The sequence below is a fragment of the Parasteatoda tepidariorum genome, chromosome 1 (assembly GCF_982258835.1).
Source record: "Parasteatoda tepidariorum strain Cologne lab strain chromosome 1, Ptep-v5.0, whole genome shotgun sequence".
In the NCBI taxonomy this organism is placed as follows: Eukaryota; Metazoa; Arthropoda; class Arachnida; order Araneae; family Theridiidae; genus Parasteatoda; species Parasteatoda tepidariorum.
In genome coordinates this window covers 23,829,960-23,844,833 of record NC_141755.1, presented here as the reverse complement: position 1 = coordinate 23,844,833, position 14,874 = coordinate 23,829,960, and the positions used below count along the sequence as shown (strand labels likewise).

General features: G+C 31.5%; 1 protein-coding gene across 1 annotated transcript in view; it reads left to right on the top strand.

Moving 5' to 3' along the window:
- Window positions 1-5,908: 5,908 nt before the first annotated feature.
- Window positions 5,909-14,874, top strand: part of MED15 (mediator complex subunit 15) — a 93,695-nt gene continuing 84,729 nt past the window's right edge. The window contains exon 1 of the mRNA XM_087160330.1: window positions 5,909-6,023. The gene's annotated coding sequence lies outside the window, so the exon portion shown is untranslated. The remainder of the gene's footprint in view (window positions 6,024-14,874) is intronic.

The following is a 14,874-nucleotide window of genomic DNA, read 5'->3' as shown; positions in this document are numbered from 1 at the left end:
CTCGCAATGTATCGAAATACACGTTTTACTTTGATAAAATCTTCTTTGGCAGGATTTTCTAACTTACGTGACAAAACGCTAATAGCGTATGCCAAGTCAAGTCTAGTGCCCATCATAAGATACATTAATGCACCGACAGCCTCACGATAAGGAAATACTGTTTTATCCTCTTCTTCACTTGAGCATGATTTTTCCTCTTTCAAAATAGGTGTATGACTGGTCTACAATTACTCATACCAAACCGCTGTAGTATCTTTGTGGCGTAAGCTTCTTGTCCAAGTTTAATGCTTCCATCATCACGTCTATAAATTTCTACTCCTAAAAAATATGATGGTGGCTTGCTTGTAATTTTGAACTGAGCTTTCAACTGATTTATGAAGTCTCTTGACTCTTCTTCGTGAGTAGCAGCAACTAGTCCATCATCTACATAGAGAGCTACGAGTAGCTTTTTATCTTCTTTCTCCCGAATGAACAAACACTGATCCGCTTCATTAGCTTTAAAGCCAAGGTTTAACAGGAATCTACCTAAACACTTATGCCAACAACGAGGAGCTTGTTTAAGGCCATACAAACTTTCTTGAGTTTGCATACATCGTTGGTGCCATTAGTGTAACCTTCAGGTTGATGCATGTAAATGGTTTCCTCTAATTCACCATATAAAAGGCAGTTGATACATCAAATTGTGTAAGATGCATGTTCTCACAAGCTGCAATACTTACAATTGAACGTACAGTTCCTGACTTAGTAACTGGACTAAAAGTTTGATTGTAATCAATGCCCTTTCTTTGACTAAAGCCTTTAATTACAAGTCTTGCTTTATACTTATCTATAGTACCGTCAGGATTTTTCTTGATACGAAACACCCACTTACAAGGCAAAGCCTTAGCTTTCTCTGGTAAAGGTGTTAATATCCATGTTTGGTTTTCTTTTAGTGATTTCATTTCAGCATCCATTGCTTTTATCCAACAATTGTGTTCTTTACAATTGATAGCTTCTTCGTATGACTCTGGCTCATTTGAATCTGGCATGAAACTTTCAGCTGCCATCACATAATCTTCAAAACTTTTTGGCTGTTTTAGTTCACTGCAATTTCTCAGTTTCATGGTAAATAAATTTTCTATATCTTCACTTTCATTTTCTGAACTCATTTTCTCTTTTAAGTAATTTTGATCAAGCTTTCCCTCATTTTCAGCTTCTGTAGGTAACTTACTCATTGTATCAATCAAAGGTATTACTGCAGAATCTTCACAATTAGTTAGAGGTTTCTCATCAAATAATACATCTCGAGAACAGATAACATTATTGTTTTCCTTTATCCAGATACGATATCTTTCATCACCATCATATCCCAATAGATAACCTTTTATTGCTTTCTTATCCATTTTTCTACGCTTCTGTCTTGGTATATGGACATAGCATGATGATCCTACTATTCGCATATGTTTTATTCTGGGTCTTTGCCCCATCCATAATTCATAAGGACTTATGTTTGGTAATGAACTTTTTCCTGTTCTGTTTAATATGTACACAGACGTATTTATCAGTTCTGCCCATAATGATGAAGGAAAATTCATTTCTGAATTGGAATTCTTCAAAGTTCTTGTCATTTCTACTAAAGTCCTATTCTCTCGTTCACTGCCGCCATTCTGCTGAGGCGTATAAGGAGCTGTTAATCTTTGAATAATTCCACCTTTATGCAAGATTCTTCTCACATTTTCATTATCGAATTCTCCCCCATTATCACTTAAGATCTCCTTGATATTGTGCCCTAGATTTTTGGCATGTGCTAACATATTTTCAAGAGCTTGGGTAACTTCTGATTTCTTATGAAGATAAAATACATAGCGAAATTTAGTAAAATGATCTTTAAAAATTACAAAATAACGATACTTTTTAAATGATTGATCAAAAGGTCCACAAACATCTGTTGAGATAAGCTCTCCTGGGCTCTTGGTCTTCTGTCTATTACCAAATTTTAATCGATGAGCTTTACCGTAGATGCATGCTTCACAGAGTTGATTGTTGAATTCAACTTTAAGTTCCATTTGCTTTTCAAGAACATTCTTTACATGGCGTTTGTCTTGGTGTCCCCAGCGCTCATGATATAATTGCAGAATAGAATCACTTGTGGTAACTAAGTTCACTTCCACTGGATTGTTTGGAATAAGAACTTGCATATGTGCTTTATATAAACCACCTCTTACATTTCTTGTACCATAAAGTACAGTTTTGTTACCAATTTTTAACCAACATTCTTCCGTTGTTGATACGAATTTACTGTTTTCGTTTCTATCCTGTGCTGCTAGTACTGAAAATAAATTTTTCTTAATATCTGGAACTAACCAAACTTCTTTAAGTTCTTTAAATTGCCTCTCACCATTAACTTTTGTCATAATCTTTAAAGTGCCTCTGCCTATAGCTGGTAGTACCTTACCACTTGCAGCAGTAATCCCATGCGGGGATTCAAAAACTTCAAAACTGGCGAAAAATTTACTATTATTGGTGACATGTTTTGAAGCACCATTATCTATAAACCAATCGTAGTTGCTTTCTTCAAATGAAAAAACTTCTTCGTGAAGAGCTAATAATGAATTATTTGCTACAACATTATCTCTATCTTGAAATTTCTCATTTTGCTTTGGCTTAGCTGGCCTACCATCGGCAATCCACTTTCGACAATTTTTCACCCAGTGACCATTTTGATGACAGTAGTTGCACTTTCCAATTTGTCTTCTACTTTTAAAAATCGGTTTGGCTCTAGTTACTTTTGCTTCTAATGCTTCTTGATTTAATGATTCACTAAAACTTGAATCTTGAATCTTTCTTTATCTCTCTTTCATGAGTACACAACTGTGTTGTTAGTTCATCTAGAGTTCTTTTTTCATCATTCAAAAGTAGCCAACTTGATTTAAAGGTACGATAATTGAGAGGAAGAGTGCCCAAAATTTTGCAAATTAGCAACATTTCTGGTAGCCGGTTTTCACTTTTACTCTCAAGACCACTATTCAAATCATTCCATAAATTTTTGAGCTTTGATAAATGAGCTGTCATATCATCATCCGACCAACTAAATTTAAAGAATTGAAGACAAATGTTATAGAGCTGATTGTCAGAAGAATCTTCAAAAATTTTCTGAAGTTCCAGCCAAACTTCTCTTGCGCTATTAAATCTCATTACCTTTTGTAATGTGTCTTCTGCCATAGAGTTGGTTAACACCATCATAGCACAATTATTTGCCTTATTAAATTCTCTGAGATCATCCTTATATTTCTTTTTGATAGTTTCAGAAGCTGTTGGCTCAGGAAGTTCTGGCTTGTACATCTTTCCTTCAACAACTTCCAGAGCATCTGCGTGATAATTCAAAACAAACTTAATTCTGTATTTCCAAATTACCCAATCACTTTTACCACTTAATGGTTTCACTTGGATTTTTCCTTGATCCATTACTTAAAACTAACTGCAATTGCTGACTTTCGGAATATGAATTAAATTAGCACTAACACTTCCGCTTAACTATCGCCAAACTCAATTATTTCATTATTTTAACTTCGCATAAATAGCTTGCTGGAGTCCATAACCTGTAGAAATTATTGAGTTACGCAAGTATTGACTGAACATGACAACTTTAAGTTAAATTAACTATTTATTCAGTATACTACAAAAAAGAAACAAAATGGAACGACGATCGTAATATATATAAAAAATTAATAAAGAGCACGGGCTTCATAGGTGAAAGTTAAATTAGTAGTGCTGATGTGTTCCCAGATTTCCTAAATATGTAAATACCAATGTTTTTTCTTTCTTATTAACACATCTACATCAATAAATAGCAGCATTATTTGAGCATCCTTGACGACGAAATCAGTATGGCAATTTTTTACTTTTCTCCTAAAAGAGTCAGTATTTCAATTTCTCCATTAATTTTTTCCTTCAGTACGTAGCTTATTTTTTTTTTATTTCAAGTATTATCTATTACCAAAATTAATCAAGCATGGCCATCGTGCTTCAGAACTTGCAAACCTTGTTATCAAGACTTTTGGAGGACTCTAATCTTTGCACTAGCATAGACACGACAACAACAACAACGACACGGGAGAAGGGACGCTACACATCTTGATCATCGAGGACAACATAATCTTCATTAAAAATATTATATGATGAATTTTAAGCATATTTAGGTATTTTTGAAAAATTGAACACTCTTTTAGTTGGGATTAGTTCATCAAAGAACTCTTACATACTTAAAACTAATTTAAAAAAAAAATTAATGGGGAACCCTCCAGATGAATTCCAAAAAGAGCCTCAAACAATAAAATTATGCAATTAAGCATGGACATGTGTATATAAGCAAAATTCGGAAAAGAACAATCAAATATAGGATTACGCATCACTTTAAAACACCGTCTGATGTGATCTTTTCATTATAAGTCATTTAAATGCTACCTATGATATAGACTTTGACAAAATGATTTTTTGAAATTTTCTAATAATAAATTTTAAGCATATCTTGGTATTTCAGAAAAGCTCGACTCTCAACTTTTTTTGTTTAACTTATGGAAATATTTTTGCTTATGATTATCAAAGGACACATACAAAATTTTGCCCCGATGAAAATGACGTGTCTTTTAAAATATTGGGGAGGGGATGGCTAGAACAAATCCCTTTGATTCTGCGAATTCAAACAGTGGACAAGTAATTTTAAAATAAAAATTTTTATTTTAAATTTTTTTTCATGCTGATTTAATTTTATTCACAAACTGGCAAAATTAGGCATGAAATTAATATTGAGTTTGTTACGGCTAAATCTACTTCTTTTTTCAAAAATTTAGTTTGGGAGTACAATGGAAAGCTAGTCAAAGAGCATAGATGACTGACTGATGAAAATAGTATTCTTTCCTTTCACTCCAAATGTAACGTTTGCTTACTAACCACCTGATCAAAGCCTTATAAAAACTTCAGAGTGTTTATAGGCAACTAATTTTAAAGCACTTGATTTGCGAGCTTAGGAGGACCAAATAAAGGAAACGCATAAACTGCTATCTTACAAAGCTTCTTAGCTTCTTTGTTGGCAATTGGTCATTGCTGTCTGGAAAAACGTAAAACGCCCAGTCCTTTTAAACTGTTCCATTGAGGTAAACTTCAGATAGAATACACAAATTAGCGATCTCCTTATGCAGATGTCATAACAAATTAAGCAACAAATTTTGTTCGCTTGACTGGAGAGAGTGTTTTCAACGGGGATGATTTTATAAGCACTGATGAGAATATTGGATGACAGAAGAATGACTTAAATATGTACAAAATTGTTGAAGTGTTCGCAAAGTAAGTTCGTTTTTGGAAGTAGTTTGTTATTGTTTACATTCAGTATACTGAATGTAAAATGATGGAGTATACTACATCATTTTTCAATTAAAATATTTATTTCAATTTTGGAACTTCTCTACAGAACTATAATACTTAATAATTGTACTTCCAACGTCCCAGCAGTAATTAAAATTTCGAGTAGAAAAGTTATTTGAATCGATTGTATTGGCAAAATGATCTTGGCGGCGAAATGAGCTGTGGTTGGAGAAATCGTGTCCGTGAAATGAACATGCCGGTGAAATAATCATATCGGTTGAATAATCGTGGCAGCTGCCTGTAAAAGTGTTTGTCGGTGCTTGTAAAAAAAGTGTTTATAAAAGTGTTTAAAGAACCACAACACAATTGCGTCAATTGTTGAACCACAATTCAAATAGCGAGATAGGACTCATTGCTTTAATTTTTTCAAGAATGGTTAAATATAGTAGTAACGGCATTAAAAATACATCTCTAAGCGATCATTCTCACTGGTTATACTTTTTGTCGCTCGTGCTAGCGATTTGTCGAAAAGCTCGCTACGAAAAGATCCCCTCCAGAGAGAATAGCACTTAATCCCTTCTCCATGGCACTATATTTAAAGCTCTTCTATGGCAACAGCAAACACAACACGATCGGAAATGAAGTAGCGCATTATTTAGAAGACGTCCGGACGTCAATATTTTGGTAGTGTATAGCGTGAGGTTGCCTGTGAATCCTCAGGAAACAGGATGATCCCTCAAGGCATGTTTTCAAGCATGCGCAGTATACTAATCATAATGAGTAACGCCTCCTCCCTGTTCTTCCTAGTCAGATGACTACGCGATAGAAAATGTCGAGAAATGGCATTTCAAAAATGTGACTACTTCAAATTTATCCAAAACTAATCAAGGATTACATAAAGGGTATGTGACTATACTTTATTCAAAATATTTATTATCTGCCTTTTCACTAGAAATTTATACCTCCTTAAGAGTTGAATGATCATTTCTTTAAAATATTTGACTAACGAAAATCTTTATTTGATGTCAAAATGTGCAATGACTGGTGGATTACCAGAGGAAACCCGAATAGAGAATGATTTTTAAATTTAAATATGTTTATGCAATCCTTTGTAATAGTATTTAACGAGCATTTAATAATATATAGAGAAAAGGCAGCAATAAATATATAGAATAAAATATATTTACTACTCATAATACTGTGTTCCCTTTTGTTCACTCATTGACTCAATAGAATATTCATAAGATTGCCATAAATGACATAAGAAAAATAAATAAAAAAACATTTCATCAAAGCAATATATTATTTAAGCAATAATGAACTTCTACTCACTGTTATAAAAAAATACTTTATTTTCTTATAAAAAACATTAAATTTTCAGAGTTTATTTCTTATTCCCAAAAATTCGTTTGAAATTAAATATTTATATATAAAAATATAGGGGTTTTTTTTTCATTAATTTTACTTCATAAAACTTTAAAATATGCAAATTGATGTCTTTAAAATTTTTACTTTAAACTTCAATTTTTTTTTATTGCTATTACAATTAAGGTGACGTTCCCATTCTTTATTACTAAAAGCATTCCGAAAACAAAAAATCCAAATAAATATTGAAAAAAAATACCTTTTAATTTTACCTTAATCTAAAAATATAACTTCTTAAGAGACATTTGAAATTTTAATTCAAGTACTTAAAAATGTTTCAATCTTCATAATGCATTTGTTTTTTACTCAAATTTATCAATTTCATTTCATATTTTGTTTTTATACTCTTTCATTCAGTTGATAACAAAATATGTTACAATATAAAGATTTAGTTGAATTAAATCATAAAACAGAGTCTTTGCTAGTGTGGATTATATATTTTTTATTCTGTTAATAGATGGCTGCACCAGTTATTTAAAATAAATAATAATAGTTTCTTTTTAGTTAGTGGAGACGTATATCGCCAAAAGATGGCACTGAGATACATTGGAATTTTACTTTTTGTCTGGACTGTCAAATCTAGTGGGAGGGGAGGGGATGTTTGACGGATGCTCCTAAATTAGTGGGAATAGTTTTTTCTTCTTTTTTTTTCTCTCCGTTTTTCCCTCTTACTCCTTTCGGAACACTTCGCAAGGATATAAGAATGATTTCCCGTACTTTTTGTATCTAAATTTTTAAGATTTCTCATTTCACATGTTTCTGTCCTTAGATTTTTGCTATGATTTTTCATTAATAAAAGCACTAGCATATTATCTTTTGGTTATAAAATTAATAGATAATGATGTAAAGGATCATTAACTGGAAAATGAACCTTTTATTAATAAAATTATTCTTTATGTTTGTTATACTTTTTTAATTAACATGCATGAGAATTAGTCCACCCACAGCAAATGTTTGTTTCACATCAGTGTATCATAAATATTCATCGTAGAGTTAAAACCTTTGTTTATTTTATTTAAGAAAATATTTCACAATTTTCTCCAATTGAAAACATTTGATGTTGCACGTAGTACTTTCATTTATTATTTATTCATTATTATTATTATTATTTTTTCGTTTTTTTTTTTTTTTTTTTTTTTTTTTGCATTCTTTCTTCTACCGAAATTCGATGAGTCACGAAAAAAATTTCTTAAAATAGTCTGTAGTGATTTTATTTCCATAATTTTACTTTTTACTATTATAATAATGCAAACTGAGAAAAAAATCTGATTTAGGAACTTTGGATAAATGTTTTGCTTACTCTTTTCATTATCTATAGTACTCATTGTAACTTTAACAGTAAAACGTATTTCAAACTGTTAAAAAAATTTTATATTATAACGTTTTATTTATTTATTATTTTTTTATATATATAAAAATCAACTGCACATATAATATTGAAACTTGAAATATGGTTCTTGCTTGAAATATGGATAATTCAGAGATGCTCTCTGTTTCCCTAATTCCCCATCAAGAGAGAAATCATTAACCCCCTGGCGCTGGCGAAGCTGTAGTGATGCCAGCCGACGCCACTTTCCGTCATTATTAACAAATCCAGAGCCGTTTTTAAGGATGGGCCTATCCATGGGCCTGGCCCAAGGCATGTGGCAAATGATTGAATTAATACGTTCTTGTAGAAGGGGACTCGAAACTTGATTTCTAAAGGGGTGGTTTGTTTTACTCAATTCTGCACCAGCTATACAATTCTTGGAAAGGGGATTTTTGTATGCCAGCCAACAACAGTAGAACAATACAAATGTTTCTTTCTATGCATACATACTAGAACATACTTTATGTTTCTTTTTATTTTTAAAAAATTAAAATTTTTATATGACAGAAAATTTGAATTTTGTGTTTCTAAAAAAACTTGTTTTCTTAAATGTATTGACCACACCTGTTTTTTGAGAAGCAAGTTTAAGAAACGAAATTAGTAAATTGATATTTTTCTTTTATATAAAAATAATACAAAATTATTATTTGGACAATTAAAATAATTATTATGAATATGTAATTATAAATTTAAAATTTTTAAATTTAGCGAATAAAAAAATATTAACGATAATTCTAAATTTATATTGCAAAAATTAATTTATGAAATCAAAATTCACAGCTACTAATAAATATATTATTATTAAATAAAACAAATTCCTTTACGATGACATTGTTTGCTTAGAAAATATATTATTATTATTGTTAAATGAAATTCTCCCTAGTGTAAATTCAAAGAATAATAATGAATGAATTATGAGACTGAAACACTAAAAAAAAATTTAAAACAAATACTTCCATGTAAATAGATGGTATAACAGGTGAATGAAAAACTAGTTTTTGTAAGAAAATTATGAAGTAATTTTGTATTGTAAACAACAAAAATTCGATCCCAACCTATCCTTTATAAAAAATTAAAGCTTCAATCTTGATTCAAATTCTTAATTTTTTTTTTTTTTTTTTTTTAATTTTCCCACGAAAAATCATCTAGCTTCTCTTTCTCACTCTCTCTACTTTTAACTGAAAAAGATAATTTGGAGTTCAGTAGTACAATTAGTTTTAAAATTTTCATTTTCAATGTGAAAAAAGTGCTTGAACGAAATACTTGAGTAGTGCTTCGAAAACAAAACGTTTCAGGGCATTGAGCTATTATCCCTTTATATTTTCTTCTTCATACACTTCTTTTTTTTTTTTTTTTGATTTAAAAAAGATTTAATTATTTGTCAATCATGAGCATTGAATATGATGTCTGGCAGGAAATGAATTTTAATGATGTGACAGAAGACTCTCAAAAACCATGAAAAGTACTGTTACTTTAAACTTTCAATACTAATTATGTATTAACGCTTTTATAATAATGTATTTGTTTTTCAACCTTAAAGTAAAATAATTTTTTAAAAATGATTTAAGCTAAAAAATTTTTATACTAAAATTAATCATAAAGGACTCCCAAATAACGACAGGCCCAGCAGGGCCCCGAAAAACATAAAAACGGCTCTGAACAAATCAATGACGACAGTCGAACAGCGGCGCTGCCTCACCGATCCAGACTTTACTTATGTTCCCTTATAAAGACTTTACTAATAGATGTTTACAGCTAATCTTTTGTTACTTAATTGCTAGCATGTTATCTTGTTATAAATATGTTTTTTGTTGGTTTTTAAATACACTTTTTAAGTTATGATTCTTCATTTGTCGTCAAAGATGCACACAGATTAAAAGAAAGAGCGACGTCCCTTTTATATATTTTTTCAGACAGTTTAATTACTAATAGAAACATGGTTTTTTTTATTTTTTAAATACATAAGAAACCGTCTAATAGTTACTAAAAAAATCTGTTAGATTATCGGAATTATATTTCTATTAAAATCCAAAAAAAAGTAGTTTGAAAAAATGTTTTTTTATTTACATTCAAAAATTTATCAATAATTAATTTTGAAAATTAAAGAAATTTACATGTTGAATTACTTATGTTCCCTTATGTTTAAATGATTACAAATAAGTGCAAATTTGGAAAGGCATTGTTTGGAAGTGCGCCGTCAGTCCATGCTTCGCAATGGACACTTGTATCTTTATCTACATTTAGTTTTCTCTATTTCATAACCATAAATTATTATAATTCAAAATATTAAGTTTTTTACTTATTTTGACTTTAATTATTACGAAATAATAAAAAATATTTTGAATGAAAATTCTGCGTCAAAGGGTTTAACCTTCTACTCTTCACCTGACTGTTATCTGCCGTGGAATATTATCTCTTTTGCATTTCTGTGTTTCTTTTGTTATCTATTTTGTATTGCTTACAAAATTAAATGATATCTTTGGAAAGTTCCAGCAAAATATTTTTTTTCAATTTCATTATTATTCTTTAATAACTGGTTTGTTCAAATGTAATTTAAAATTCCTATTGTAAATGAAATCTGCAAATTTAAATATAGAACAGCAATGGTTGGTTGGTGTCGTATCCTCTATAGAATCATATTTCATGGTGTGCTTGAATAGTTTTCGTTATTTCTATGGCATTAAAAGAATACAAATCCTCTTCTGTGGGATGGTTTAAGAGGTGAAGGCCTGCAGCGACTGCAGGGCAGTTAAAAACATGATATGGTGTCAGTTCCACATTAAGACAGTTGCCACAGTTTTGATATTTTCTAGTCTTATCTGTAGAAATTTTCATGTTTTTATGATGTTTTGTTCTTAGTCTGATGAGAGTAGTGGCTGTCTTCCTATCGATGTCAAGATTAGTTATTTGATCGTGGGCTTTGATTTTTAAAGGGGTGAATAGTCTTGACTTTGCATAAGCATTTGCATCTGCCAACGTGGTTGGGATTGAATTTTGATTTAGATCTCTGGCATTTTAGCCAAGGAATCAGCTATTTCATTGAACTCTATGTTCACATGGGCGGGAATCCACTGCAAGAAGCAATTTTTCCGGAGACGCTGAAGTTGTCCAAGTTGTTCTATGATATTCGGGACAAGGCTTGAGGTACCTTTGCTGAGGGCCTGTAAGGCAGACCTGCAGTCGCTGAAGATGGTGATACCACTAAGCTGCTCCGAAGGTTCAAGATTGATGTACGTTTCGATAGCCGTAGAAATGGCTATCAATTCTGCTGTAAAATTAGATGCGATTTTTCCAGCACCAGTTGCGAATTCTCGTTTTTGATCAAACAGCAATGTTTATATAACGAAAAAACGTTTATTGAAACTGTATTAAAAAAAGTTATTTTATTTAGCTCTTTTAAAGTATGTGAATAAGCACAATAAATTAGTCAGCTAAAATGCTTGTTAATTATGGTGTAAGCAAAATATTGATTGCACAGCAAAGATATTGCTTGTATTCAGTATTGTCACCTGGAAGAGTCATTCCACAGTATTTTCAGTTAGGGGCTGAATAAATTCAAATTAATGCAGCGAAAAAGCGAGAAAATTATTACTCTCATGATCATTATCTCCACTATTTTCATTTTATGATCAATAAAAAGCAAGATCACAGAAAGGGATGTTTTACAATGTATTACATTCTCCTTTTTTCCTGACAACCTTAAATATTTCTATAAAAATTTTAAATAACTTCTAACTATTGCTTTTTAATTAAATTGTGATTAACTATTGCTCTATTATTTTTCAATAATTACTATTACTTAAAAAATTGCATATAATTTTACTTATTAACTGCTTTTTTAAATAACTATTACTCCACTTAGGCTCCATCATTAAATTCATGCTTGTTTTGTAGAAGGGAAATATGAAGACTGAGTCGCAACGAACATTATGGATCTATATCCATGACCATAATGTCCTCGCAATTAGGCCGTTATCTGGTAAAAAATAATATTGCTCTCGGTTTTTTTTCTTTTTCTTGTTTACATGATATGTTACACGATGTACTAAAAACTGAACTCAGTGGCGCTACAGCCCATAGAGGAATATCTAACTCTTCTTCATGTCAAAAGCAATAAACTATGGTATAGTACATAGGTTCTCAACCTTTTTAACGCTGCCGCCCCCATAAGGAGCAAAAAAAAAGTTTAAACGCCCCTTTTGTGAAAATTCAGTTATTTGGAGCATAGGGTGAGCTGAATTATAAGAGGTAACATTTTTAAGCAATATTCTTACGCGTTAACATTGTTTGGTTTTTTAAAAAAAAATAGTGTGAACGTTAACTCGATACTTTTCTCCCGACAGGTAATCTATTTATTATAATCAAAATAAATAAGGTAATGAGAAAACAAACAAAGAAATCTATGCTAAAAAGAGTTATTTAAACTTAATTAGATAATTAAAAAAACATCAAAAATAATTTTTTACACTGAAACGTGGTATCAACCAAGCAATCAAGTAACTATGTCAGTGGGATGATTTTGCTTGATGGTTCAGAGCTAGTTTCTTAACATTCGGTTCAATATTTTCAGTGAGGTGAAGACGCAAGTCCCCTCGTTGCTCGATTTCGAGTCGATTTCTCTTTTTTGTGACTAGATCCGTCACAGCACAGTCCAGGATAGAGACGACTTATGTTATCTTGAAGCCAAAATTCTGTGAGACGATCACCATTCTGGAAGCTAGCTTTCAAAGTTTCATAAGTTGAAAGTTCGACCAATTCCTCCTGAATATGAACCTCTGCTGCTTCAATATTCACGTAAGGGTTCATAACCTGTTGAGGGACTTCCAGGGTCAACACATCTTTAAAACGATTAGAAAAGCCCATGTAAAAAGACTCTAGATGTTGACAATATTCCTGTATATCACCAGAGGAAATTTCACCATTCTTTTTAAGATCCGATAAGATCGGAAATTGGCTAAACTCATTCCTACCAAAATTCTGCTTCCACAAAATGAGTTTTTTTAGAAAGGCAGAAATAACTGATTTTGAAGTGATCAAATTGAGTTCGTTGCCTTGAAATTTTAAATTAACACCATTAAATTTTGCAAATAAATCCGTCATGTAGGCAACGTCTATCTTAAATTCTAGCAATCTGTCTCTCAGGTCAGAGCTACATCTTTGTCTTCCAGGAACTCAAGCACAGAGTCGAAAAGATTTCAAAACCTATTGAGACAGGTCATAGCTGTCTGAATAATCGATCGTTAAGAGCATTATTGCGAATTTCGTTCACAGCAGAGATAACGTATTGCAGTGACTGATGCAAGCGGTCACTGAGATTTTTTCCAACTAAATGCTGTCTGTGAATCACGCAGAGAACAGCTAAAATATCTGGTACCTCCCTCTTCAAAAAGGCGATAAACCCACCATTGCTGGAGCTCCATCAGTGGCAACAGACATAATATTCGTAAAAGTAATGTTTTTCTCTTTAAAATAATCTTTGACAGTGTTAAAAATAGATTCTCCTTTGGTATCTATAATCAAGCTTCGTGCAAAGAGCCTATCTAGAAAAAATTCTCCTTCCTCAACAAACCGGACATACGCCAACAATAAAGCCTCATTACTTGGCAAAGTTGATTCATCAACTTGCAGGGAAAATTCATTCGATATCAAAAGTTTGCATAAGGAATCCTCAACGTCTTTCGTCATCTCATCAATTCGTCGCCGCACTGTATCGTTGCTTAATGGGATATTTTTTATTGCATTAGATGCGGCTGGATGATGTAAAACTGTTTCTAAGACTTCCTTAATAGATGGAAGTATCAACTCTTCGCCTATGGTATGAGCCTTGGCCAGATTTGGCAATTAATTTTGATATATTATAAGAGGCTATCAGACCATCGTCGCATTTTTGGTACGAGGTTGCTAGTAAGCAGGGTTGGCAAGTTTTTGACACATGACGGTTTTTACCGGTTATTACCATGGTTTTTACCGTCATGTCAAAAACCCCTCTGTCAAAAACTGTCAAAAACCCATAGTTTGGATAAAACTGTATTTTTATTTGGGTTTAACTGCTTATAATTTAAAATTAATTCATTTTTTTGGCAATAAAATTTAAAATAAAGTTGCTAAAAGATATTTAAGAACAGATTTCTGCATTTTCCCCAACATGATTATATCAAAACATACTATTTGAAGTAAAATATTAGGATACTAATCAAAATTTTCAACATTTCCAAGCATCATTTTGTTTGGCATATTACGTTACTGAAGAATGTCAAGATTGATTACTTTCATTCATAAAATCTTGCTGTGAGAAACACATGTACACATAAAAAGAAAGCCTCATCAAAAAAAAACTTTTCTTATCATTTTTGTTTTCAATATTTTACACAGAAATGAGACATGAAAAAGCCTGGGAAATCCTTTTAGAGTTTCCTTGCAACATTGCACTAACCTTTTGTTATCATTATCCTCAATGATCTCGAATCCTCATTATTCTTGAATTTCAGACTCATTCATACTAAACTCAGAAATCGACTGGGCAATGAAAAATGTGCAAAATTAGTCACTTGCTATCGTATGCTTCGGCACAGTGACCCCGACTACTGAACATATAATTTTGTTTGTAATTAAGTTTTGTTTAATGTGCTTTTTCAACTGAATAAAAGCTTTTAACTTGACAAAATAGCAGTAATTCTTGACATAGAGTTTGTTAGTAGTTAGAAGTTTTGTTTAGCTTATTTCTAATATTTAAGAAATGC